This window comes from Anas platyrhynchos, chromosome 22, assembly GCF_047663525.1.
Source record: "Anas platyrhynchos isolate ZD024472 breed Pekin duck chromosome 22, IASCAAS_PekinDuck_T2T, whole genome shotgun sequence".
In the NCBI taxonomy this organism is placed as follows: domain Eukaryota; kingdom Metazoa; phylum Chordata; class Aves; order Anseriformes; family Anatidae; genus Anas; species Anas platyrhynchos.
Window position 1 is genome coordinate 569,758 of NC_092608.1, and position 24,997 is coordinate 594,754.

The 24,997-nt window shown below is 40.3% G+C and overlaps 1 long non-coding RNA gene across 1 annotated transcript; it reads left to right on the forward strand.

Annotated features, from left to right (window-relative positions):
- Positions 1-719: 719 nt before the first annotated feature.
- On the forward strand, positions 720-17,280 carry LOC106014373 (uncharacterized). Its single transcript, XR_011804671.1, has 4 exons — positions 720-1,051; positions 11,902-11,958; positions 15,121-15,274; positions 15,382-17,280. It is a non-coding gene; the product is annotated as an uncharacterized lncRNA (long non-coding RNA).
- The last annotated feature ends 7,717 nt before the right edge of the window (positions 17,281-24,997 follow it).

Genomic DNA, 24,997 nt, shown 5'->3' on the forward strand with positions numbered 1-24,997 from the left:
AGAATCTGTACTTCTTTTTTGTTAGGTTCAGATGAAATCCTCTGCTCATGGACACTAACGTATCAAGGGGATTCTTTATATCAGGAGAAGTTGGATCAGACCCTACATTACAGTAGGAATATGACCTAATATTATTGGCAGAAGTCACTACCAGTAACAACTGCACATAGCACCCGTTCCTGGGTGGTTGTGATTATTTAAAGACAGGATGAATGCCTGCTTTAATCCCTGTTTCATTCCAAGCTTACTTCATGCCTTCACTTCTCTTTACAGCGTACATCCAGTTCTCCAAATTTCTGCCCATCACTAGTTCGTCTCAAGTCAATTTCAAATAAAACAAAGGAAACGTCTCAAAGGAGTATAGAATTCTATGTGCTGACACTGTATTTTCTGAAAAACCTATGACGAAGTAGCTCTGCTTGCATCCCTTCCCTTACAGCAGCATTTCTTGTAAGCACCAGTCTCAGAAGCCCAGATCTATGGGTTTGATCTGCTTAAACTGTAATTTGTATAACCCACTTTGGGAAGAATGCTATGTCTTCCTGGAGATTCCCTTCCCTTCCCTTCCCTTCCCTTCCCTTCCCTTCCCTTCCCTTCCCTTCCCTTCCCTTCCCTTCCCTTCCCTTCCCTTCCCTTCCCTTCCCTTCCCTTCCCTTCCCTTCCCTTCCCTTCCCTTCCCTTCCCTTCCCTTCCCTTCCCTTCCCTTCCCTTCCCTTCCCTTCCCTTCCCTTCCCTTCCCTTCCCCTCCCTGATACACTGCGAGGAGATGACTAAATGCTGCCACAGGAGGGAGAAAAACAAACAGGAAAGAACTCAAAGGGCTGGGATAGGGCTGCAAAGCAAAAGGCATAAATCACTCAGCTCTTCCCTCCCCGAGCTCTCCTGCAGCCAGCACATGCACACCACCTCCCTTCTGGATGAGGCTTTGGCATGAACGGCAGATCCCATTAATGCTCCTTCATGTTACCACAGCAGAGCAACGCTTGGCAAGAGGATGCAGGATACTCCCTCAAGAAAACTTTGAAGGAACAGTGCTGCACGGCTGGACTAGGTAGTGGAGAGGAGGGAGGGAGGGAGGGAGGGAGAAAGTGGGAGGGGGAGAAATATCCTGGCCCAAAGAAGTGGTTATGTGGGGAATCGTGTTTGAAATGGCTTCGCAGAGAGTAAAACAAGTCCAGGATTAGAAATAATTGAAAAACATGTGTGCCCCTGGAAAACTACCTGTAGGGAGTTTGTGGAGGAAAGAATGCAGTTCCTATTTTTCCTTTCCTTTGAAAGATTGGCTTAACAAAACAATCAACCACATGAAAAGGCAAGGAGCACAATTCTCACATATGCTGCTTGACTTTTTTCATTATTATTCTTAAAGCATGCTCTGTGAGAGGCAGTTGGAAGAAGAGTAACTGCCTGAATCACAGCTAGCCGGGCTCAGCTTGGTCCTGCCTTACCTCCATCCTTTTGTGCTTGTTTTTTAAAGCCCTTAGGTTTTGTCTAGACTAGGAAAAAGGTGTTTTATTCAGGAGTTGTAGTTCAATTGAACTTGTTTAAATAAACAAAAGCCAACACTTGAACCATGTGAGGATTGTGGATTAGCAGCTCTAGCTCAGTTTAAGGGGTGGGATAGAACCAGATTAGGTAAACTGCACCGACTCCTTCAATTTTCCTAATTAGACAGGCCTTCAAAGTTTGTCACAAGTGACAGATTGGGAACCTAAGCAAACTTCTGAACACAGGCTGGGCTCCTTCCACCTGGTTCTCCCCTGGAGGAGCAGGAGAGGAAGAGAATCTCTCCTTTGTAGACCAATTGAACTTAACCTGTCCAACTATTTACCTAGATACTTGGCTTTTATTATAAACTATTTGGGCATTGTCTACTGAAAAGCCACCGAGGAACTGAAAATATTCTTCCAGATGATTACTAAACATACTGACCACAGGGCTGAGTCCCACTTGACTTCTGTCCTGCTGGAGTCCTAGCTCAGGGAATCATTTGGTTCTACCCACAAGGAAGGACAACACAGTAGGATTAGCCTTTTCTCCACTACTCCTTTTTGTTTGCAAGCTGCCTTTCAGAAAATGGACAAAGCAGTTAATAAATTATTCTTCTTATGCCAGGTATTTTCCATTTGGAGTTTTATCTGTTGCTGGGTTTTGGCACCATTAAACTATTAATGGTAATTTTAAAAAGAAGTGGGAAACTAGCTTCCTGGATTGTAGCTTTTGGCTCTCCTGCACAATAGGATGATGAAGCTTGCAAGTATCTGTTGTTACCTGCAGCTAACTAACTCTACCTGGTTACCGCTTATCTTTCCTCTGCCTTTCCACCTCTGCATTACATAAGGGTTCCAGGAAGGCCGCTGAGATGACTGTGTTAGTGTGTTTGGTTTTATACCTTTGTCACTTTATATCCTTCTTTGGCAGTTGCATCTACCTACATAATTGCCCTTATTAAAAGGCTTAGTCATGGTCTGAAGTAAGTGTAAGCCACTGCTGTCTGTGCACAAGTGTGCTTTGAGTTATACCACAGAAAACTGGGGTCCATCAGAGTTTTTTTGCTTACGTATCTTTCCATTCATACAAGACTCTCGCTTTGAGAATGAAGCAACCTCCAGTGCTGAGCATTTGCACAGGAGGAGTAGAACTCAGCTTGGATCAAAACCTATCCAACATCACCTGAATCAAAACTTCATTTTGCTTCACATTAATACTCTCTTAAGGGTTCTGTTCAACACAATGCAGTGAAGAGAAGAAAAATGTAGTCTCTGGTCCAGGAAGCCTGTTGTCTGAACTGGAGTGGTTCCAGGGTAGCCTTTCTCATACAAACTAAGTCAGGGAAATATTTTTTGTCGATTAGTATAGTTGTGAAGTTGTTCTTCTTTGTGAGAGAAGAAGATTCACATAGATTGGGCTGTTAGAGGAGTATGATTTAGCAGACTTTTAAATAGCATGGTAGTGTACTTCCAAAAGGGTTTCAGAAAGGCAGAGAAGAATTAACAAAACAAGGAAAAGAGGAGAAAGAAACAAGCAAGGAACCTTTAGCATTCTGATGAAAATTTGAAATTGATGTTAGGCAGCAAATGGCTGCTAATAGGAAGACACTCAGTAACCTAACCTAGAAGCTGCTGGAAAGGAAAGAGAACGGTGCTGTGTAAGGGAGATTTACACCCAGGTCAGGAAGACGACTCAGGAGAGTCACAAGACCTGGACAGACTGTTGGAGGAAGTGAAAAGAGATAAAACAGACCGTATTTATTTTGCATTCTACTGTAGTCTGGAGGTGAATATACCACTGTGTTTGATAGTGTGCATAAATACTACAAGAAAATTATTTTTGCCCCTGAAGATATTAGAAAATTATCATCTAATCTACAGAAAGAAAACAAACTACAGTAGAAATCCAGCAGGAAAACAACATGGTTCTGAAGCAGGCCCACCACTGATTGTAACTATCCCCCAAACTGCACAAGATAGATTTTTAATGGGGCTAAGCTTCAGATTCGTTACCTTTAAAGCTTCAGCCTTGTGACTAGTACGTGTGAGCTGAAAGGAACACCATCTGGACAGGTCAGTGAAGCAGGAGGGGGAGCTCACTGAAACTGGAACACATCTTGGAACTATCGTGGTTCCTTTTTTTCCAGGGAACGGAGGGGAGTGGAAATGGAAAAACGTCAGTGAGAAAAACCAAACAGGGCCCAAAATGCAGAGCTGAGGAAGTCTGCAATGGAGAATCTAGTTGAGACAGCTGTGCTGAGGCTGACCTAAGCTAGGGCTGACCAAGCAACTTCCATGATGTCATGCTGTGCTTTGATGGACCATTAAGTGAGCTCATTGGTCCAGTCCTTGCTCCTGACACCTATTAAATCCACAGATTTTGAGTTGGAGTTGTCAAGGTAGTGCTGCATCGGACACTGAGGGAATCCACATGGATTATTGCGAAAGAGACAGAGCCTGCAGAAAAGCTCTCAGCTCTTTTCTTGACTGTCTTTTCAGAATATTTTTTGTATGCATGTTCCGTGATTGGATTAAAGAAGGAAAGGAATTACTTACTACCTGCCCACTGTATCTACTGTTTAACACCAGGTGAATCTAGGAAAGCTGGTTTCTGAGCTTGGGCCTAGACTTGTTCTCTGTAGCCTAGTAGGAAATATCCCTCAATTTCAAAAGTATAGGGAAAAAGTTAATTCTACATTGCTTCTAAAAAAATAACGAAGGATTAATTCACATTTACAGTAGTCACAAGACATCGCAAGTATTCAGTTTTTTTCATCCCAAAGGATTCCAGTCACTGTTCACATTTACATTGTAGATAACAGGTCTTACATAGCATGGTGAATTGCAAGCTCCTTGCAAGACATTGAGCACTTCTTGGATACAGATCCCATCTGCTTTTCTTGCAGCAGCTAACAGGATCAGGGATGCCATAAACCTCACAACAGGCCCAACACTGTCCTGTCCACTTCAGAGGAACTGTTTCCAGGGAATATTATGAGTCAAGAGAGTCAGTGATGCAATTATCTTTTTAAATGAATCCTAAATGGTGGCTCAAACACTCACTATTTGTGATTTTGATTATCCTCAATCAAGTTTTCTTCAGGGGATCCTCTGCATATTTCCACGCCCCCTCATTCAGGTTCTCACCGTTTCCCATTTCTAGGCCTCACAAGAATGCCAACACACTCCCTCCTGCTTCCTTCTTCCCACAGAGCTAAGCTAAACATGGATCGTGTATCCCATACACTCCTTCATCTACCACCAACCTTCAACTCCCAGCAACACCTCCAACGACGTGCACAAGAGTGCCACTCTGTGTGGCTGGAGTGGAGAGGGAAATTCTTGTGATACCCATTCTTCTTGACAAAGGTCAATTATTTTGACTAGGTGTATTAATGAAGTGCAAACTGACAAGCAACGAAGAGACTGGCTAGTGAGCTGCTTCTTACTTCCACCAGGAGCCTTGAAGTGCAGGACAGATTCCAGGAAAGATTTTCTGGAAAATGAAGAGAGACCCAATAAAGTCTCTAAGCCTGGGCAAGTCAATAAACTGTCACAGTTGCCCGGAAGGAATTGGCTTGTCTTAGATAAACTCACAAAGGCCCTGAAAAAACAGGACTTTTTTAAACGGCAGAGATTAATTTTCTGACTTCAAAGTAGTATTAATGCAGAACTTGGCTAAGGTTTCCTGCACAAGCAGTTTCCCCCCGAGCAATGATTTCAGAATCCGCCTTGTTTTAAGGCTGGCATTTGCTGCAGCTGCAGACCTGGAGTATTTTCGATCCCCTCTGAGTGCTGGAACACTATCCAACAATTAAACCGCAACCCAAAAACAATCAAACATCTGTTTGGAGGCAGGCTGCTCAGTGACTGACATTCTCCTGCCAGCATAAACACTATAGCTGCTGAGTGATTCCTGTCTTTTGTGTGTGTGTGTATACATATGCACTGCTTGTGTGTTTTTTTGTTCCTGCATGCAGTATGTGTAAATATGCTTCAGAGCATTTTTATTGCAATGTATGGACATAACCGTATAGCTTATTTGTGGAAGTATTTTCATTGGCATAAGCATATACATTTGAGTGTCAGCTTGAGATTTGGTTATTTGTGTGCTGGAGGTGGCTTTGCAGGAAGCAAATGTGAATGTGGACTGAGAGTCTGGAATCAGGTATGTGTTTATACAGTGCTGGGTGTACTGGTGTGTGTTCATTTGCAGACATCAGCTTGTTTTCATCCGGGCAAAAACAGCATTGCAACTGCATGAAGTTTTACATAGAAGATTTTAGGGTGTTTGCATGTGTGTGCGCATGTAGAGCCGTCCACATTAAGGTGTTTGTGCTTTCTGATGGATGTTTTTTCTACACCCTACCTCCATGAACGCATCAGCTATTTGGGCCCAGAAAGGGAGATAACAGACTGCTGGAAACCGTTCAGATTTGGGTTCAAAAGAACAGCTAGGTCTGGCCCTGATGAAATTTCAGCCTCCTAAAACCCCTGATTACAAGAACTCTCTCGCCTGGGACCATGGCAGTGCATCCAAAGATGATTTGTCTCCAGGGCTTTGGGGTGATGAAGGGATGGGGTGATGAATACTGATGTTAGGTCTGGCTGCCTAGAGGCCAAATTAGTCTCTTTCCTAAAAGCACTTTACGGACTCCATGCAGGTAGCTGCTTTTGTCCTCTTTTATTTATAGACTTCAAATAACCGTGGGCTGTTGATGGCCTGGATAAAGCAGTATGCAAATGACATTCGTTCCCAACAGGAACTCCCTCCCTATAAAACTAAGACCAGCTTTCAGGAAACACAATTGTTCCCAATCCAAGCCAAATGACAGCTTGTGCTGCTCCTACCAGTTCTCCCTGAACCCCCAAGGTCTAGAGACTGCTGCTTGCCATTTGTGGTGTCTTTATACACCTAGCAATATGTGAGTCACCACAGCAGGTGCTAGCCATAGCCTGCTCACTTGAAAACATCAGTATCAAAAGTGACAGAATCTGGGCCACCCACTGGCTGTATTTCTGGAGCATCCCTCTGTCTAGGAGAGAGCAGCTGGAGCTTTTTGCTTTAGAGCATTTCTCAAATATCCTATTGCTGGCATATAAGAACACGCCAGCAAAGGAAAGAAAGATTCGATGATCTTTCCACTGTGAGCCCCACACTTAACTTATTGTTGTAATCACCTCATCTTGTGTACCAGCCTTGTTTTTCTTCTTGGTAGATAAGCTCAGACAGTGTACTAGATAATAGATTTGCCTCGGAAATCATAGGAGGTTCTATTGTTTAGCAGTTAGGGCAGAGTGTGGACCACAGAGCATATTAGAAAAGCACAGAGAATCAGCATTCTGCTGCCCAGGTGCTACAGAACATGAACAACACAAACATGAACAACACAAACAGAAAGCTCTGCCCACAGCAGGATGCAGCGTCAAGAGGTTCCAAGATCTGCCTCTGCCTCCGCAATGACCTCCACACTTTATTTAAGGTTCTCTTCCTCTTTCTATTATGGAGCTTGTGGCTGGTTACAGTCTGGGACTGCACCCCTATTTACGGCCCGAAAAAGTGGTGTGGTGGCTGAACTGGGAAGCTCCTGTAGGCAGTCGGTCAACTGCAGTAACTGGCTCTGTCCGTTCAAGTTCTGTGAGCCCCAGAGAAAAAAAAAAAAAAAAGTGCTTTGGCAGGTCTGGCACTGATGGCATGGGATGGAGGAGGGTGAAGTGTTTCCTCCACTTCCCTCACACTGGCTGCTCCAGTGTTCTTCCAGAATGAGCTACTGAAACTGCAATGTAGAGACTGCATGGCACAATGTTCAGGGACTAAGGTAACTCCTGACAGTACTCATTTCCTACTTCATCACAAATTTTTGTCCTTTACTTGCATGTAGGAGAAGTAACAGCCTTTCATTCTGACTACAAGAATCACAAAGGAAATGCAGTGGATGGGCTGAATTTGGAATGATGCTCTTGTGCAGTTATACTACGCAGCTACTTCTCAGAAGTCTTGCCAGTGGCTTGCACGATCTGTGTGCTACTGAGTGAATGGATAATGGCTCTCAACCCTACATAATGGAAAGCATTTTTAATAATGGTTTAATAATGACTGGCTGGGTTAGAAAGGGGTCCACTGGAAATGGCAGATAGTGAGATATTTTCCTTATAGGTTAAGAAGTCCTAGAATCAACTTCACAAATACCTGTTACATCTTTGACTTCCCAAAGCATAGCCTAGGAATAGCTAAACTCCCCGTTTAATGAAAGGACTGTATGCGGACGTTGGGCAGAACTGGTTCTACAGAAAATGTAGGATAAAGAAAGACCCATTGTTGAGTTTATTCAGGACCTATTCCATTTACATACATTGGTATGCTACATTGTATTTGTTGTTGTGGCTTATGCATATTTCATTAGAGTAAAGGAGGAGTTTAGGTGTCAATCTGTTAACTATCACTGCTGCTAATATTATTTAGATATGCCCTGGGTTCATATTAGAAAACATGTAGAAAATTTGCAAGAACAGAAAGTCTTCTCATTCATGGATTTCTTCCAGCTCTGCTCATCCCTTTTACACTTTCCAGTCCCGTTCTAATTTATAAGCACTGGTGAAAATCAGAACATTCCTGGTTCCTGCTCCTTCAGTACCATTAGCTGCAGTCCTGTTAATCTGTCCTCTAATGTTCATAGCACATGAATATCTCAGAATCATTGCCACTTTGTAGGCTTACTTCTATGCTAAATTTAAAACACAGCAAATATGTTGTGTCCTCTCTCCCATTCTGTACAAAGACCCTATAGTAATTCCAGAAACAGCTACCATCTGACTCCAATGCTTGTTGCCATGTCATCCTTAACCTGAATCCAATTTTACCCACAAAACCTGTTGAAACAGCTACCCATCATGACTTATGAGCGTGTTTGGGACAGAAGCTGTACGCTAGCAAATCTGCACAGTGCTCTAAGGAGCACCCTGAGTTTCTGTTACTGACATCCTCTTGTAATTCTCTGCTTAGGAGGAGGAAATTTTCTGTCCTAGTAGGACTGGGAGGAGGTGTTATGTTCTTAAGCCACACATTGTGTGAGATACGTCCATTTGCTGGGGGACAACAGAAAGACTGCTCTGTAATGTGCACTGTAATTTCCACTCCTGCTTTTTTCTAACACAAGATCTCTCAATAGGGTATAACACGATGATCATGACAAAAGGCCCTTCGTCAACATTAGCAGCTGCTCAATTTTTATCTCTTGTTTTCCCACAAACTCCATCTCCAGAAAAATACGAAGTGCACCTTAAAGAAGCTCTCAGCTGTCTACTACTTTGTTCATTTCCAAAACAAATGTGAAATACATTTTGGTCTCTCCTCTGTTTCTATCTTGTCTGTCTCTAATTTGTGACTAATTTATGATTCTGAAAACTTGAACTGTTTCCTTAAAATTTATTCTTTATTTGTTGTAGGAGTTTTGAGTGATATCTGAAGCTCTTTTGCTTTGTGGATTAGCACATTTACCCTCCCACTACTTAGTCCAACTCTGAGGAAGTCCAAGACTAATTTTTGGCTCATTATTCAGTTGACCAATAAATAATGTGAGGGATGTGAAAAGAAGCAGTAAGATATAAAGCTAATAAGTGTGTAAAAAAAAAAAATAAAATAAAAAAAGAAAGAAAAAAAAAAGCAGAGTATTGCTCAGCGAAGATCTAACAGGATGCATTAAGGAGCAACAAAATGAAACAAAGAAATATGAAATCTCAGCATGACTACTAGGAGCAATGTAGCTGAAGACAGTAAAATAATCTCCCAATAGACAGAGCAAAGAATTAGTCACTTGAACAACTACAGACAAACTAATAAATGCTAGAAAGCTTTCAGTCAATAAACTGGATTAAAACTCTGACATTTCTGAGAATAAAATATATAAAAGAGCACAACTCTCTTTGAGAAGGTGGAGGTTATTCAGATCTGGAAAGGTATTTGCTGTGCAAGGTCTCATGTAGGCTGACAACAGCTTCCTGCAGTCTGTCCTGGGGGGAAAGGGGGTGCTAAATCCTCACATCTGCCATCCCAGTGCACAGCTGTGAGTTGTGCAGGGAGAACCATCCCTGCTTGCCCAGCTGCCCTTCCATTCACTGTCACTCAGCAAGTAACTATTTCACAGGCCTTACTGAAAACAAAAGGACCTTTCAGGAATGAAATCAAATCTCGCCTCAGATAGGAAGGCAGCTGGGAGACACATGAAAGCTTCTGCTTGCTGTCTCTTACTTGTCTCATGAGGTTCGGATCCAAAGCATCCCAGCAAACCACCCACAGCCCCTTCAGGAAGGTCAGTGCTGGAAGGAGGATTCTGAATGCTTGGTACCCTGCAGAGAGGTCTACAGCCAGACAGATAAATAGCTCACTAACCAGTTAGATGAGAAATAGTAGACATGGAAATAGAATACAAAAAGAAAAAAAAAAAAAAAAGAAAAAAAAAGAAAAAAAAAAAAAAAAAAAGATCAAAAACGAGCATTGCATTTCACCATGGATTTTTTTTTCCTCCCAAAAGAAGATCCTGTGCTTTATAAACCTGAGGATTCATTTCTCCCATTGCTGATAGTTTTGTCACTTTGGGGGCAGAAGGCAGCAGCTTTTAACACCACTCAGTTATGTTACATATCCCACAAATATTTTAGGGCACTTTCTAACTTTGGGGGAAAGAGTATCACCTGTTAAAACAGCATCATTATCAATAATCTCTGCAGTCTCCCTTGAAGGCTGTTTTCTCATCTGAGAACTGATGAGGTCCAACACTGTTTTAGCTCTCTAATTATTTTAATTTCAAGACATTAGTGCTGCTGATTAGGAAATACATTGCACCCAGAAAATGGATGGCTTTCATTCCTAAGGGTATGTCAATGCTGCAAAACAGCTCGCTTGCAGCTCACTGTGCAAGCACAGCATTGAGAAGTCAAGAAAATTAACCCATGTGGAGCTCCCTGGTAACGTGCCCAGATGCCTTCTGATACTTAAAGTCACTTATTTACAAGCACATTCAGTATTTATACTTCACTGCAGTCTGGAACATGAGTTATTCTGAGAAAACCAAGAGTGGGAGAAGAGCTGCAGTTCAGACAAAAGTACAGTCAATAAAAAGGCTGCTTCTTTTTGACTTCAAGAGAATATACAGACTGCTCTTTAGAATGGTGCAAAACCAGGTATGTGTACTGTTTTGTTGGGGATTGGCCAGTTTGTGATCTCTTTTTCTTTTTGCTTGAAGTACACAGAGCTGTTTCCAAGCACAGGGAGCTTGTTTTTCATGTAGCAGCACACAATGCATACTTGCCTAGCCTATAGATTAACCATGTGCTACTTTCCCCTACTGCTATTTCTTCACCTCATCCTTGTTCTTGCTGCCCAGCTTGCAGGGAATTGCCTGGCAGAGTGCAGGTGGAAATTACTTGTGGACATGAGGGGCAGGCCAGGAACAGGAGAGCTCTCTTGCACCACGTGCAAATGTCATGGCTGTCCCAAAGAAACTGTGCTTCTCTTCATAGCAAAAAGCAACATATACACTCTTCAGTTTAAAATATCTTATTTCGACTAAGAAAAATAATGTCAAGAAAGACACAAAGGCTCCAGAGAGATGCCAGTAACACTTTGTAGGCTAGAGACCATTCTCTTTTATAGGAATATACAGCAACTTATGGAAGTGAACCTATTGCCCACAAGAACAGCATTCAGCTGTGCTGTATGGAAAACAAAAGGCAGACCGTGTCCGTGGCCCCTTACAAACAGCTCTTGACTGAGATCATTGTGGGCAGTGATAAATGAAAAGAACAGAAATTCTCCAGTTGAGTGCTGACAAGTAGGCTGTGTTTGACAGTGAAGAGATAACAAATAATGCACATTTCAGACATGTGATATGCCTGGTGCTGTCCTTGTATGGCACTGTCAAGGATATTGGACCAAATTCCAAATCGCCATTGACATGGTTTCTCTGCTCAGATTATGCTGCCCATAGTTACTAAAGCATTTTTCAAGGTTTATCCTGTGTGATGACAATTGTGAATTCACATGTTTGTATTGTCTTCCTGTCTTCTACCACATCGATTCCCAGCTCCTGTATTCATCCTAAATGCTATCCTATTCCCCTCACCCAGTTCCTCTGTTTTCCACTTTGGACTACAAATAAGAGTCTGTTTACTACAAACATGCCTGCTCTGAGTACTTACTTGTATGACAAATAATACACATTTCTAAGTCCTTTTGTCTTTCTCATCTTTCATTTCTCAATTTCTCATTTCAGTTTTGACTTGCTCTTCTGTATTGAACAGATTCTTATTCTCAACTCTTGAATAACACTTCTGAAAAAGCTTCTTGTTTGTATAAATGCTACCTGAGCTAGTGTACTATGCATCCTTGTAATACCTTTATGTTTTCTTGCAGACTGAGGATAACATTTTTACTACTGATAATGGAGACAAGACTTCTTTAATTCATGAGGTAAGGATTTAGGTTCTAACCTCTGAAGCTCAAGAGCTCAATCCCATTTATGACCCAAGGGAGGAGCTGTTATACAGGATCCCATCACTAATTTCCATCATGCTAGCACTGCCTTCTCATCATCAAGTATTTGAATTGTTAACCCATAGGTCACATTTCCCCGTCCTAGAGAACTCACAGTTTCTCACATTAGAGAAAAATAACTAAATAAAAGCCCACTTCTTAAACATTTCTTTGAAATGGGTAGAAAAAAAGTATTACAATGTGTGATTTGAATCTTTGTACTGTCTGCTGAAGGTCTCATGCTGCTAGAAACACACAAACAAAAAATAATTCCTGTTTACAAATGATGCCATTCATTTTCTACCTCAAAGACTTTTGTACCTGACATAGTGGAATTCTGACAATCAAAAAGGAATATATTTAATTAAAATGCAGTGGTGTTTGCATGTTATTTTTGTTTTTTGAAAATCAAGGCTGAATCAGTAATACACATGCTCACTCCTTTAAAGTAGACATTTTCACTATGACAAAAACAACTGAAACAGCTTGGAAGAAATATCTTGAGAGAAAGATGTGAATAATAATTGCAAACTATGTAAAATCATTTACTTATTGGGGAAATATCTCACTAATGGTAAAGATAAATAAGTTAGTTAAAATAGATCTAAGATAAAATTTTATAAAACACAAGGGAAGAAAAAGCAGTCATATAACTAATACTACAAAAAACATCTGTGATATAAGAGAAACTGATAGCAACAACTATAAATTAGAGTAAGAAAGTATTGAGGGTTTATAATAGAAACAAAAAGGTACAAAGAAAATAACAAACAGTACTTATCACCTGTAACAAAGCAAGCAAAAAAAATTGCTCTGTAGGGCTGATACAGAAAATGCATTTTTCATAGCATTCAAATATAAGCTTATATATTTGGAGATAATGAGAAATAGCTCAAGATGAACTCTTAATGCAATATTATATTCTGCTGCCAGCAACACTACTGGATCTGAGGCTGGAAAGAATAGAGAGAAATTACACAACAGATCACAGTAGAAGATGACAAGTCTTTTCGGGTCTTAAAATTCATATATCTATTAATTACTAGGTAGCTAGCCTGACTGTGCTGCTGCTAGCAAAAGTGCAGCTGCATCATTATAGGAAAATGGGACAGGCTATGTATACAAATAGGGCTAGAGTTCAAGCATGCCTGCCCAAATCCTCTCTGCTACTCCGTTTAGTGCATTCTTTAGCCTTTATCATTCAAAGGACTGCATTAAAATCTGCTGAGCTTCACTGTGTTCTCGATCAGTGTTAATGCACGTCTGAATCCTCTGAGCTGGAGAGCTACTACTTAAAGCCGGTTTCAAGCATTAGCAGATTATTTAAAAATGCCTTTGGATGAAGATGAAACAGCTCAGATGGTGTGTGATAAGAAACAATATATACCTAGGAAAGCTGCTGAGAGCTAAATGGTTGGACTTGGGGAATGGTTCTTTCACTGGGACTCTACTTGCAAGGGAACTCGTATCAGATCATCTCTTGTCTTCATTTACAAATGGTGAGGATTTAACCTCTCCTCACCACTCCTTCCAGTGCTTTCACCTTTTGGGAACCTGCTGGGCTATCTCTCCAGTGCTAGCAGAGTTGGTGGAAGACTTCAGACGTTGTTGGCAATGGGGTGAGGTGATGTCTGAGTAATGTCCATGGACCTTCTTACCCTCCCTACCAGCTGCTTGGAGGCTAGGAGTAATAGGCCTGTAGACAAGGAAATTCAAATAAGCTTCTATCACTTCTCTGATCTTTTTTTTTTTTCTTGAAAAAATAAGCTAGACTCTATCAGCTTCCCAATATTGTACAAGACATTATTCTGAAAGATGACCAATACAGCTTCAGTTTATGTTAATTTTGGTTCCCTGAAGTCAAAACTGGGGTTGCCCTGCTCGCCTTGCTTAGGCACCACAGGCCTGAGCCCCTTCTGGCAGGGCCAGGGCCTCCGTTGGTTGTAGCTAGCATGGCTAGCTCCTGCCTTGCCTCCCTCGGGGAGCAGCCAGCCACTGCTTCGCTGGCCACAAAGGTGCTGCAGTAACAGCACAGGGACCGTCCAGTGACACCTCAGCCAATACTGCTCCTGTGAGAGTTCTCCATATTTGAAATTGAGAATTTGGCAATTAAGGCCCTAATACTGATTTCATGCTTTTCCCCCACCATACAAATACCTCAGCTTAAGTACATCACTATCTTTTCATACCATGCCTGAAACGTTACTTGCTGTAGTAAGCCCACTCACAAGAACACCTCTCTCCTGCATTGCTCACGGTTGTATTATGGTTGATACGAGCATTACAAAAGCCCTTGAAAACCGTCTTGACTATAAGACAGAAATTAACTTTGCATTTTATTCCTTTGGCTTCAGTTCACTCAATAGAAGAAGTTCAAAACTATAATTTATCTCTGTTCTTCTCAAGCAAGAATGAGACATATGAGAAGGTGGTTACTTGATAGGTGAGGAAGAACTAGAAAGTGATACGGCTCAACAACGAGGCCATACTGGATCTCAGATATCCTTCTGACCAAATGATTAAACATGATTTCAGTTGCTCTCATTTATTCATCTCCTGAAATAATTCTGGTATTGTCACTAGATGGAGATTTGCCTTTGTGACTTGCAAACGATGAGTGCTGAGGTGGGGTTTGGACAGTGGGGTATGACCAACAGGTGAAACCAGAAAGACCTACACATTTCTCAAGGGATTGCAATGGAAGTGGAGAAGGCAGACGTAAAGTGAAATTCCTTCAAACCTGTAAAACAGAAGCAAATCCCATTATTTCCAGAAACTTGTTTTAATACCCTTTCTTTATAGGAGATTAAAAAACTCTCTTAGAAGACCTGATTTTTATTTTATTATTATTATTATTATTATTATTATTATTATTATTATTATTATTATTTATTTAGCCTTTTGAAAAGCAGCAAACTTCTCAAATCGCAATAACTCAAAATTTTTTAGCTTAATTTACAGAGCAAAATTGGCCTTCACAAGACCAGGGCTTTATGCCTTGCCTGCACTTTGCTCCTTTGGGCTTGATGCTATGCTAATTAAACAAGACATTGGTCATGTTTTAACACACCATCTTACGGTTTTTTATTTTGCTTTCAGCTTTTTGAAAGGTTTCCAAGAATACCAGGCAAGGAAATGAAATCTGCATCCCAAGGAAATGATCCCTTTCCAAAATTGTTAATCTTTCCTTATGACATGTTTTGGAATACAAATGTATCCAGAGGGGGTTTATTCAGCAATATGTTGTGTTCATGTAAGTGATCAAATTGGGGTTTATTATAGTGGTACATATGTTAACAATAACTCAAACTTTTATTCACCCTGTTTCACCACCACAGCTGCTCTTGGTTTTTCTTACAGCCCCACCCAGTGACACTTGGAACACAAGCAGATACACGTATGTATTACAGGGAGTGATGTTTTACATTGTTATTAGAGAACTCGGCTTCCTTCAGCATGCAACGTTATCATAACAAACTCATGACTACATACTTCAACTGTCACTATATTGCATTCCATTTCTGCTGAAATCAGCAGAATTAGAAACCAGATCTGGTTCCTACATTCACTTCTGATGAATTTTTGCAGTACAGGGACTGAAGGCAATTACAGGGTGTCTGGATGTGCCAGATTCAATCCATTTGGAGGTCTGTCCCCTCAGCACATTCAGCGAAGCTATTTAAGGGTTCTGTGTAATGGGACGTACAAGTAAATAAAGACAACGAGAACTTAATATTAAATTCAGTAAGCGGCTCGTAAGTGATGAGTATTTTCTCCAAAAAGAAAAAATGTTGTGGATGAGAAACAGAGAGGGAGATGCTATGCATCTGAGTGTATGCAGTGAGAAATTCTCAATTTCCCAGAGCGCTCCTTAATAGAGTGTCCCCAGAAGGAAGTGAAATATAAGCCTGACCTACGTTTCCAAAAATGAGTAGCAATTCTGGTTGTTCAGGTAAAGACAATTCTGCATCATAAAACTCAAGCATCTTAAAGTCTCTTAAGACAGGCATAAAAAAATGTAACCATTAACCACCACAAGTTCTGAAAACACAGAATTTCCTCTTATTTTGAGCAAAAAGTAACAAGAGTTGTTGTTGTTGTTGTTGTTGTTAATATTATTATTATTATTATTATTATTATTATTTAACTTGAAACAATGCTTAGAAACAGCAGGTCTTAAATCAAGAACCAAATGGGGAAAGTTAAAAATTCCCTAACACCAGGCTTGGGCAGTATGAATTCTGAGAAAATTACTAATTTTTCTTTTATGCCCTGAACCCAGAACAAAAGACATTTTACACCAGAATCCTAACTTTGCTGATGGCTGGGTCGCAGACAGTTCAAAAGAAACTTCTAAAACAAAATTTACTAGAAAGCCAATGCTCTAAATAAAGTAAGAGGAAAGGAAACGTGTCATGAAGGATATAAACAACCTTCTTCAAACACAGATCTTAAACAACAAGCTCTTGAACATGCACGAAACCTGAAGTCCCAAATGAAACAGCCTGCTTTTCTTTTGCAATAAAAAGTGGCATCAAGCTGAACAACATTTGCAGACCTTAATAATAAACATCGATCTAGACCATCTCAAACCCTTACAAACAAGGGTTGGTAAGTGAGCGTGCTGCTAGTGAAAACCAGAGGATGCATCACTGCAGTTACCCATGGGGATAACCAGAGGATATTTCAAATGGGGTAGAGACCATCTTTCTTCTTGAGAAGGAAAGGTTAAAGAAACCACAGCGAGAGGTGTTGAGCAAGGAAACTCCCATGTTCTCCATACCTGGACATGAACAGTGCAAGGATGACGCTCAGGACAGAGCAGATTCTTTCTCGTTTTTTGTAAGTGTTTAGAAAATACTTGGGATACTTTGGAAATAGTTGGGTTGTGTGCAAATAAACAATGGCAAGAGTAAAACAGTGTGCTGTTTATACATCTGCACACAGACATGAATTTTATATCCATGTCAGTTTAAGAAGGATATGAAATGCCTTCATTCTAAAAGAGTAAGAAAAAGTCTTTCAAGATATCTTGAAGGAGACAAATACCGACTGTGTGCTTGGAAAGGTACATTGCTCTCATTTCTTCAGCAAATACTTCTAAGCAAATAGTACTCCAACAAAACCTCATTTTACCATGTTCAGCATTCAGTTTGTTCTTTGTATTATGTTGAAATGTAAGAAAATTGTTTCTTATATTGCAATTTAGCAAATTTTAGCAAAAAAAAAAATTAGAAAAGAAAAAAAAAAAGACAATAGGCCCGGATCTCACTCGAGGTCCTAGGCTATTACAAGAAAACAATGCAACAAAACCAATTACACCAGTTCTGGTGCTGGCATTTTGCTTTTCAGTTCATAGGACAAATAATCTCAATTATTGAGAGGTAAATCAGGCATGAGCTTGTTTACTACCCATCATAACAGCCCAGGAATCTATTTATAGTCTATATCCCATGGTTACTTGCCCATATAGTCAGACCTTTGCTGTTATAGAAGGCAGCAACATCTGTGGAGCCATGGAGGATATTTAATGTTTGTTTCATTTCTTCCAACTTCAGTATTCTCAAAATAAAAATGAATTACACACTCAAATAGTCAACTGTGCATTTCCTTAAGTCATCCTACAGACAATAATTCCATGAATAAAAAAAAAAAAAGAGGACTAATTAGACTTGAACTATAATTGCTTTGGCAAAGGCAGATCGCTCGTATCACCACAGACAGGAGGCAAAGATTTCTGAGTAACCACCAGGGCAGTATTACTGCAGCCATGCTCCTTAACCAGCAAAGAACATCTTGCCTTGCTAGCTTAGCCATTCAGGCTGTCCTGTGCTGTCCCAAAGACCAGATTTGCAAATGCAGACTCAGACAAGAAGCCTTCATTCATGTGGGTAACTGCATATGAGTAGGACTAGTTCCTGATAAATCTCTATTCCTAGTCTGCTTCTTATCTAGCTCATGACTGTATGCCAAACCGACCTCGCAGAACTTCATTTCACAGCATGTTCTCCATTTCTGTGTACACAATTTCAATTTACATGTGCATTAGCACAGCAGCACCATCAACATTGCGATGGTAAAAATCAAATATGTTGGATTACAAAGATGACAGCAAAGACACAGAAACATGCGCTCTTTTTAAACAGGAAATACTATTGTGGAGAATAAAGCTAAACAAACGGGCTATAGATTTAGAAGGCCTCTAACAATAGAATCGGGAAAGAAATGTAAAGTTTCAAAATACAATCTGAAGTGACTAAAGACAAGTCCAGGGAGACTCCCTGCTATACTCATTTCATAAAACATAACTTTCCTAGAAGCAGAATAAGAGTGGCATTCCAACTGGGCTTCTTACCGATAGCAAAGCAAAGGCTTCTATTAAATTAGATAGGGGCTTCTTAAAAATACTTTTGTACAAATTAAAGTTAAAATGAAGCTAAAAATAATAAACTAAAAGTGTGCAACTTAAAAAAAGGCATACCGTGGATGTTTTACAAACCAGATTATTCCCCAAATGGTGTAATTATTCTAATGAATTTGCCTCCAGAATAAATGGTGGCTCAGTAGGAACTAGTGAAGCATATTATTGTGAAAAAGGTGTTTTGCAAGTATGATTGTAACTTCATGATGCCAGCCATACAAGATTTTGTAGGTACACAGAAGGACTGTATCATTGCACTGCCAAGTTGCTGTCCAGGCCAATTACACATGCATGTGTGCTGCTGGTTGCTGGAGATGAACACCACCGCAGGAGGCAGGATACATTGGCAGACAGAGGCCAAGCAAATTTCCATTTGCATAAACCCACGTACAATGCAAGAAAAATTAATGGACAGCAACAACAGCTTTTTACACATTGTGTGCACAAGACCATGCATCTAAACACAGCTTTTCACGGAGAACTATAAAATGAATGGGGTGGTAACAGGAATATTTGGGCAGAGGGTAAGCACAACTAGGTTCTGACTTGGTAGTCAAATCTTTTAGCTCATGTAAGCAACAAAGTACATGGGCAGCAATACTCTATACTCACCTAGCATACTGATGTATGTACTTCAGTGAAGTCCAATCCTTCACAAACACCAAGTCTATCATCCCAACATGATTATTCTCTACCTATAAATTAGTATGACTGGAAAATGGCAAGTGACAAATTACCAGCTTTTTAATTCAATCTGATGGAAGGATCTGTCTTGTCCAGATTCTCATCCTTGTAATGTTAGCTATGGGTGCTGTGACAGAGTACAGTGGAAGAAGTAGAAAGCACCTTTTCCAGTGACGAAATCCTGAATATTAGTCTGAAATTATGAGCAGAGTTTGCTAAAATATGAAGCAAGCTCATTTGAAGTATTTCCATAATGATCTACATCAAGCATGTAGCATGTCTAATAACATTTGATGAGCCACAAAAGGAACCAATAGCTGCTAAAGCCCAGAGACAAGAGTCCCACCGAGTCTGAACAAAATCATTACAAATGAGTAGAGCAATGTTTGTGCTAGAGGAAAGGATGGAATTTGTTAGAAGTACAATGGCAGCTCATATTCCTGACAGTGAATAACTAGTAAAATGGGAGGTTTGTTTGTTTGCTAGAAAGATCTTACAGCAAAATAAATATTGAAAATTGAGAAATAGCTTGCAGTGATGAACTCTGGTAAATCCAACCTCTTTTACAAGGGAATACCAAAGCAGATTTTAAACATTTGGCTGTTTATCAGAAGCCAGAGGAAGATTAACTATGTGAGTGAAAAATGGGGCCAAGAAACTGAAAACAGCTTTTCACAACTAAGGAAAGCCAAGGAGGAACTTAGTCTAAAAAGCATTTGGAAAGAAATGTTAAGATCACTTCACTTGTAATAAATGGATCATTGAATCAAGAGGATTTTGAATTCCTTACGGAGCTGTGTAGGAACCATAGGATTGAGAAAGAGAGAGAGCATCAAAGCACTAACAGCATCAGGCCCGTCAGAGCAGGTACACGCAGAAACCATAACAAGTGCACCAGTACTCCCACTGGTACTATGGCTTGTGCTTGCTCGCAGACAGTACAGAGGTGTGAGATGGCTTATAGAAAAGTCACCAAAATGGAGCACCTGACCAACATTCCCAACCTCCTTGTACAATCCGGCAAACCTGTACTTAAGTTCCTAACTTTGGAAATAAATTTCTCTGAAGCACAGCACCAGCTCTGCTACTGACTCCCTCTGCAGCCTTGGACACACCACGTTCATCTCTGCTGCTGCTTCCATTATTATAAAAGCTACAGAATATTCCTCTGTAAGGACTCCTACAACTTTTATGTGCCAACCACAAAGAGGGCAAAATTGCAACAAAACTGAGTCATGGGTAGCAAAAAATTTCTGCTTGGAAAGCACAGAGTAGAGGATGGCACCAAAAGGTAGCATGAAAGAAGATGCTATCAGGAATTAGTACAGCATGTTTCACTCTAAAAATAGCAAGAGAATAGCTACTACTAATGGAACATGGGCTTCCCTATAGAAGGGCATGCTTGGAGAGTGTCTTTAGACTTCACTCCAGGCCCAGGAACTTCTCTAAAATGAGCACTGGCAGCTGCCCTGCTGGGGGATGGACAGCTGCTATACCTTGGGCATTGTGCAAACCTGACAGAAACATAAATTATTATTAGTCTGAACAGAATAGGTTATTGCCATAAAAAATGACACAATTATCATTTCCTTGACCATTTGATGAGAGTATTTTAATATCTTTAAGATGTTTTGTAAGCTACGTGTAAATAGTTTGAAAAATCATTTAAAAATATACCCTGCTGCTCAATCGTGGTTGCAGAATCTCACTGGAAATTGCCTTCCCTAGCCTGGGGTTCTGTTGAAGTGCCAATAAATAAAGGTTACTAGTAAAACCTTGAATTTGCTGTGTTCAGCTACTCCTAAAGAATGCAAAGTTTTTCTGTGGAGTAAGACTAGTCACTACACAGATTTTAGGCACGCTTTCTCACATATTAGGAAAAAAGAGGGAGAAGGGAAACAAAGCCAAAACCTCTGACGTTTTTTGTTTTTTGTTTTTTGTTTTTTTTTTTTTTTTTCTGGCTGATCTCAAACTGTAAGAATTCCCCAATCACAAAAAAGCTCTGCTCTAGCTAAGGAAACGATGTTGATTAGAAAAAAAAAGTTCCAGATGTTAACTGAAAGCGATTTCAAGAAGGGAAAGGGGGAAAGAGAAGGCATGCGAGGTGACCCCACCCTAGGCAGGAAACACAGTGAGAGCATTGCACCCTCTGTGCTGGGATGCAGCCAAGTGCTCCCCAGCTCTCACACTCACACTGGGCTGTTCTCCTTCCCCCTCCAGGCAGATGCTAGAGCTCTTCCAGTTTAACCCCATGAATTCTTTGTATCCTTTCTGATTCACATTACTGAAAAAACACATAAAAATCAGAAGTAAAGTTACAGTGGGAAGATTTTTGTTTGGTTTTGATTTCTTCTTCCAGAAGCAGCAGAACAACGTGCTTGCATTCACAATTTCCATGCACTTCCTTCTTTTCACCCTTCTTTGGGCTGGGTCTCTGTCGGGGACAGTGAGGTATCTCAAAAGGCACAAAGAGGGTTAAAATAAAAAGGGTTTGCAGAGAAGATACTGCTGCTATAGTGAAGACAAATGTCTTGGTTCATTGTAAAGTTATTTAACTCTTTGTGGGCTTTGGAAAATGTCCAAAGTAAACAAGCTGTTCATTCCTCGGGGGATCAGCTACCAGTGCTCACTCAGAGAAGGCTCTTCTATTAAATTTGTACTTTAGCACCGATCAGAATAATGCTACTTATATTAAATATTTAGGAAAAGAAAATGAAATGGAAAAATATTAAAGCACTGTAGCCCCCAAAGCCCCTCTATTTGATAAAGGTATGATACCTTCCTGTACGGAGGAAAAGTAGTAGTCATCTCAGTAAGGCTGGGCAATCAGTGCCTAGAAAGTGGTTTTTCTGAACCAAGGCTTCTGTTATTTGTTTTTTTTCCCTGGACTGACGAATGACTCAGAAGTATGAGAATGAGTCCCTGGCTTGGTTATCCTCCAAACCTGAGCATGGCTAAACCACGATATCTGATGCATGACAGAACTTGACATAGCCAGGACTGGCCATGTATTAAACAGATGCTCTAGCCCGGCCTTCTTCCTGAAGCAGAGAACATACACTACACCACAGTGTACTTTTAAATTAATATCTGCTGTATCAACTCTTTCCGATATTTTTGCTTTGATGTCTGAGGAACTCAGGGTGAGAAAACTAACAGTAGACAAGTAGGCAATTTTCAAGAAATGAGATAGCCTTTTGCCACTGAGAATTGTCTTTTCTTCTTATTGAAAAAATGTTCATTATGGGAAAACCTGTTCTGTGTTGCAGAGACTATTGCACTGATGTTAAGCTCAACCAGAAGCTCCTGAGGCAAGTTCTCACCTACTTATTTACTATTTCACAACACCCTGTAGAAGGTTTTTTTTAAACAATGAAATTCTCTTTCCAATAGACTATGAGAATTATATGACATTATTACATAAATCCCTCTCAAAACCTTCTAAAACTGATAATTTAGTACTTCAGAAGGGCTGCTTGATGAGACTGTGAATGATTTTTAATGAGACATGTTTACTTACGTACAGCCTTGTGCTCTGCAAAGTGCTTAAGTATATTACAGTGGAGGCACATTTTAGACTAGGACTTAGCCACAACATTTTTCAGAAAGACAGTTAAAAAGGATCCAAGTTTTGGAATTATCTGTCTTAAATCTGGATAACTGTCTATTTTTCCAAGAGAAAATTCAATGTTTTTTCCAAACTTGGTCTCTTTCTGACAATCACGAAGTCATAGGAGCATTGTAGGTGGGAAAGACCTCTGGAGAGCTCCAACTTCCCTGCTCAGAGCAGGTCAGACAGGACAGGTGCCTCAGCGCCTTGTCCAGTCACAGTTTCAGTACCTCCAAGTTCAGAGACTTTATAAACTGTCCTACTGTTCAATGACTCAATAAAGATACAGGAAATTCTACTTAAACATAAGAATAAAGTATTTCCAGTTTGTGTCTGTTGCCTCTCAAAAGCGTAAGCTGTTTTTTTCCTATTTGAAAAATTCTGACAGATGAGCCCTACATTCACAGAAGCGACACAGAGATCCCTAGGAAGGAAATTAGCATACCCTATGGAGAAGGCATTTCTGCCCTGCTCGCAGAAGATGTGAAAATTAACATATGGCTGCAGACTGAAGCAAGAGAATTCATAGGCCCATTTTCTCTAAATCACAAAACCCAGCTCCTCCATGCCTTACAGAAATCTGCTGCACTGGAGTCTTCTCCCACAGTCTGTTTGTTACTAACGTACAATCACTACACTAGAACCAAGCTCTGAAGAAATGCTCTTGTTCTGTATATTTGTGTGGAAAGCTGCCACGTGCTGCTAAGTCTGACTGAAGAAGGACGCCTGGGTGTTTGCACTGCGATCCTTTGTGGGCCTCCTCTCATGTCCCTGCTTTCCCTTCCAGCAGAGGGAAGGGCTGGGCAATGCTGCACTCTGCTCTCCGACCTCTGCATGGTCAGCACAGTACAACACAAGCATGCTTCTTAATGCTGAGACAAAGAGGGGTGTTCCAATACAAGGGAATTTAGGCAGCAGAGTGGAATATGGAGATGAAAATTTCAAGCCCTATTAAGTTATTTAATAATCCTTACAGGCAATGGTGGTAATCACCATTTTTCTGTAGCACTGCCTATCCAGGAATTTCAGTCTCCTGTACCTTCACAAAGCCCTACTGAGAAAGGTGATTGCACTGCCCTTTATCCTCTGACAGTGCTTACATACTGGAAGCTGAGGCACAAAATTCCTCATCATTCACCAGTGCGGCCAGGGTTAGAAATGAAACGAGCCTCCTGCATCAGTTGCCAGATACACTCCCTGCTGCCGTGACTGTCACTCAAGCCAGGTCAGTTTTCCATCTAACCTATTAGGGCAGATAGAACATCACATGTTCAGTGCTTAACCAAACAGCTGTCATTTCAGCTCTAGGCCACTCAGAGCTACTTGTGAAAGACCAAAAACTGTTCCTAGAAACAATTCAGTAAAGCGCCAGTAGATACGCAGAAATCGTGAGCTGAAGATACAAAGCAGGTGAAATTTACTGCTTAAATTATTAGTTGCTATTTATTTACTCATTTACTACTTTACTTCTCAAAATGAGACTACATAGGTTTGGTTCTAAAACAAAAATAATTTATCAAACAAAAATGCCAATTGCTGTTATTATTTGCATTACAGGAATAATACGGATGCAATCTGGCCCTGTCATATAAGACTATAAAAACAGACAAGCGAAACAGACTTGCTTAGAATCACAGGAAAGGCTCTGCAGACCTTTCACAGGATACGTCCAGAACTAAACTAAACAACTCTTTGGAGAGCATACTGCAGGGAGTCATTACGAACTGGCAGAAGAGATGGACAAGATGACCTAATGTTTTTTTTCCATCTGATTTCTGTGATTCTGTAATTCCATCTTGATATGTGACCAGAAGAGTTGACAGTTACATCTGCAGTCTCTCATAAAGTTACTGACTCTGCCCACAGAATAGATTCAAATTTTTTAAGGGGAAAACATCGGATATGTATTAAAAATAGAGGGTCGGTGTCAAGTTTGGATTGAGAATTCTTTTGAAAAGCCATAAATGCTTTCATTGCATCTTCATTTCCAAAGATTGGTCTTAGCTTAAAAGCACAGTGAAGATGTGACCAGATATTATGCAGAAAGATGGCTTATTAAATAAAATTTATCACTGTTAAAAGCAACAAATAAAGGAAATAAAGGCTTTGAGAAGTTATATATATATATATATATATATATATATATATATATATATATATATATATATATGTATATATTTAGCATATAAAAGAAAATGTTTCTTTCCAAAGCAGAACTAGTTTCCAAAGTTTCAGAACTTTTCTGCTCCTGCAGGTGTCCT